Raw genomic sequence first — 4,651 nt, forward strand, 5'->3', positions numbered from 1 at the left:
TTTACCCACTGAGATTAAGTGATAGAAGAGGTAACATCTGTACTCTTTCCAAACCTGGATTTCACTCTATGGGAAATAAACATAGGGAATTTGGTGGAATTAAACTTTTATAAAAGGTCTGTAACAGAGGAAACTCTGTAAGTGTGTGTACACAGTAAGTACAGGGAAGTCATCGCTTGTCCTCGGGGCTTCACGTTGGCATAGAGTGAAAGGCTCAACAGAAAAAAGAGAGAGGGTGCTCTTGTTTATTCAGGATTATGCATTTTACTGACAAAGAGCTGTTTCAGATGACCTATAATGCTGGTTTTCTGCTTTGTGGGCTAAAAACAACAAAAGGAAATTAGAGACAATAAGGAAAATTCCATTTTATAAGAAAAAACTGGAAGGAGTGTCACTTTTCCTTTTGTAGCAACAAAGATGGCACTCTTAAATAGCAGAATCTTAAGGCAGATCTTTTATACACACAGGGCTTCATTGATGGCATTCCAGCTTCTGCTGAAATTAGTGACTCAGAAATAAGGCATGTAGACTGCCTTTGAAACAAATTCCTATTGCATGAATATTTCATGAAACTTTCTAGACAGATGGAAGTAGAAAACAAAAACTTGCCTTAGCTGCACACAATATATCTCAGAATGAGAGTCACTGGGCTGTTTGCTAGCAATATGACAAAGTTCTGGTCCATGTTGCTGGAGAAAGCCCAAGCACTGAGCTTACTGCTCCAGTGGCAAATAGGAAATAGCCAATAGTATTGGCAATTATTGCTTGGAACAAGCTGAAGACAGGAGTTCAGTGGTTCCTGCTATGGGCTTCAATGTTTGATTCTATCCCTCAGTAGTGTGAAACTGTACTTGTCTTTTCAGGTGGTGGTAGAAAAAAGTCGCTCACTGTCCAGGAGAGTTTATGACAAAGGTGAATAATCTAAATAACCTCAATAAAACTCTGAATTGTGAATAATTTACATACATACTCTGACAATCCAGTGAAAGGAAAAAAAAAAAAAAAATCTTTAAATAACCCAGACCTGCTTACTATAGTTTCTTACTTTGAGAGCATTCCCCACACAGTCTTGGTAAAACCAGTATATTTCTATTGAAAATTTTGTCCAGGTTATTTGACCATTTCCTATCAGATGAAGAAATTCCAAATCAAAAACTTCCAAGAAAATTATGTTTATCTCCAAGAAATATCACTAGTACAACATAGGGGCAAAAAAAGAAATGTGTGGTGGCACAAATCCTACGTGAATAACTCATGTGCTGCTCTGATGAGATATGTGTTTTGCCCTGTAGAGGGAAGTTACTGGAAGTGGAGAAATAGTTGTATAAAAAAGGTCAGATATTATAGGGGAAGAAGATGCAAAGGAGAAGTTGTCTAAAAGATTGAATTATTGAAATTATTTAAATTGTTGAAATAGTTCTCTCAGCATCTTGGAAGATTTAGAAATGTTCTCCTTAAGATTAATTAGTCACATCAAATTGTGCTTTGTGCTCACCCTCATCCAACTGGAAAACATCTGGCTTTGAGCTATCAGAGATCATAACTGTGTTAATAAAAGATTCTGAGAGCAGTGAGAATTATTTAACATTTGTCTTTTTGAAGTACTTAAATTGTCTTTTCTTAATGATGTTTCAGCTTCAAAAATTTGAAGAAAAGAGAAAGTTCAAATATATAAGAGGAAAGAAAGTTCAGCACACACATAGAAGGATATTCTTTGAAGTCTTCAGCTACCAAGGACCATTTTTGCCATTAAGCCATGAGCAAAAAGAAACTTTTCACAGCTAGAACTAAAAAGCTTCTAAATGTTGTAAACTGCTGAGGCCATCTCAGAGCAATAATGAAGATTTTGCATCGTGTAGATCCAAGCTAGGACATAGTGAAATTGATCTCTGCAAGTCTGTACACACTTCAAGGTTTCAGAAATAATTTTCTACTAACACTTTGCCTGTGGTCTTTACAGACATTTTTTATCCATGCTTCAGCACAGTTCCTCTGTTATGATACATCTTAGGACTAATACAAATTTACCTTTTGGTGCAAATGTTCTTTATGTAATTTATGGAATGAAGAGCAGAGAAGTTTTATATCCTTTTATTGCTTAATGCTTCATAATATGGAACAAAGATTTTACAATACATTTCAGTGATGCTGATATAAAGAAGAGGATAGGAAGGCAAATAAATGCATCTTTAATACTATGTTAATTTACAAAAGGACAAAGGATATCAGTGTTTGTTTCACTGACTTTCACAAACTATCAAGTCTGTGAAAATATTTAAAGTTTTCTGTCAAGCATACTATCATCATCTTTTCTCCTATGTTGATACTGCATATTCTGTGTTGTAATAATTCTTTAGGTAAAAATTCATTATTTCATCATAATTTCAAAATATTTTATAATCTACCATAATTTCAAATGCTTTTGCAGTCATTTTCTAAACTTTAATCCTTGCTGTCCTCGAACCATTCTGCAATTCTAGAATAAAACATGAGGTAATTGTGGGTTAACATTCATCAAAGATTGCTTGAGTAATATGTTTCAACATACTCCCCCTGCTTATTGCAACAGCAATTAACAACAGCAGTGTTAACAAAATGAAATTATCGATATTTCAGGTTTTTAATTTTAAAAATTAATAACTAGATGAAGAGAAGTTACATTTGCAAGCATGCCTGAACTGGCTTTGTCTGTTTCAATGATAAAATATTATGACAATTTTGTGGTGTGATGCAAATATGTATTTACATATTGGTAAATCCACTCTTATAATATTTTTTAATTAGTTCCACAGAGCTGTTGCTAATAATAGCTATCATTCAGTAGTGTACACAATTTGAAGAAAAGATACTTGTGGCTTATTTTTCAGGTTTTCTGCTAAGACTGGGTGTTTCCAGACAGAAATTATGCCATTTTCAAGTCACTACATCCAGCCATGAGACAAAGGAAAAGGGTATCAGTTTTTTGCAAAAATTCAAATGTTTCAAAGTAAAGATACAGAGCCTGCTTACATTTTAGAATGTGGAAATCTGGGTGGTGCAGGGTGAAATATCTTCTCAGGAAGGGCAACTGCTGGTCTAAACATGGTCAGAATTTGAAGAATTAGAATTTCAAATGGGAATAAAATTTGAAGCTGCTTATAAACAAATCCCCTCCCAAACCAAACAAAAGCTCTTTATGTTAGAACCTCCAATTTTGAAGCAGAAAATGTGATCTGAAGTGGAAGACAACCACAGACTAGAAAAGAGTGTGGAAAGAAAAGCAGGAATGTTGAAAATAGAAGAAAGGCTACAAAAGGAAAAAAAAAAAATCTTTCTGTGCGCGTTCCTGTTGTTGAATCCGTTGATTCTTGGATTCAGCCTCCTTAGCAATGTTCAAACTGCTAATCATGTCTGCAGTGTTTTTATATTCTGCTTCATCATTTAGTCACTCTAAAATAGCTATTGTATTATTATTTTTTTTTATTTTTTTATTATTATCATAATGTTGTATTGAAACTGTTTGCTTCTTGTGACGTGTGGCCTAGGGCTAAGGGAGTTCTTAAAAATTGAGTGCCTTCACTAAATTAATAGAACTCACATTTGTTAAGTTCCAGAGAGTTTGGTACCTGATCCCAATTCAGGAGTGCCTTCTCAGGGTCAGTTGGTGGGATTGAGATTAGAACTGAGGAGAGGAGTCCTTAGTGTTTGGTACAAAGGAGGATGAACACAAAATGGTGACTGCAAGCAGTGTCATGGGACTGCTGTTCTGACTGAAGGTGCTTTTGGAAGATGCTCTCTGCTAACTGGGCTCTTAGCACACTGAGAGAGATTTAATCTTCTTGTGGGCCAGTTTGTGTGCTTTAGGAGCAGCTTCAGAAAAAGCCTGAATCAAATGTGTAGCACACCTGGAGTCTATAGAGGACAGCCTGGAGGATGCACAGGCAAGAGTTTAATGAGGATGTTAAAAGATGGTGGTATGGTGTGCTTTATCTTTTGTACTTCTAACCCTTTGTATGTCAGTAATGAATTAGCACATTTACACTGATATTTATTTTGTTATTCCTCCTGAACAGCCAGTTACAATATCTCTGGTTGTTGTTAGCACTCTGATGTAGACATATTAGTGAGATGAGGACTCAAATCCCTCATCCTTCTTCCCTTGAAGCATGTGGATTCCAAAAAACTCTCTAAAAATTAGGGTTTATTGTATCCATTTGGAGCTTCCACTCAGGGGAATTTTCTATCAGACATCTTAAAGAAGTTCTATTTGTTCTGCCTACTTTAGCTTTTTTCCTACTTTGTGGATAAAATGAAAGATGTTTCCTTTAAAAGCAATTTTCTCAAATCCTCTACAAAAGTGGAAATCAGTGGGCTTAATAATTCCCTTGGCAACCAGCTCCTCAGGCAACAATGCAGCAATTATAAATAATATTAATAAGTTCATCTGATTGCTTCTGATAACAAGCCATTTCAGAATCCCTCTTTTCTTTTTATAGCATAGGGCCCTGGCTGTTGAGAAGGAGGCAGAAATATTCATGTGAATATGTGTGTGAGAGAGAGAACTGCTTTGCATACTGAGCTACAGTACATAACTGGAAAAAGAGCAACAGGAAAAAAATCTCATTTTTAGAGATTTACTTATAGGGGCATTATGAACAGCCTCTCCAAAATG

The sequence above is a fragment of the Haemorhous mexicanus genome, chromosome 1, assembly GCF_027477595.1.
Source record: "Haemorhous mexicanus isolate bHaeMex1 chromosome 1, bHaeMex1.pri, whole genome shotgun sequence".
Lineage (NCBI taxonomy): Eukaryota > Metazoa > Chordata > Aves > Passeriformes > Fringillidae > Haemorhous > Haemorhous mexicanus.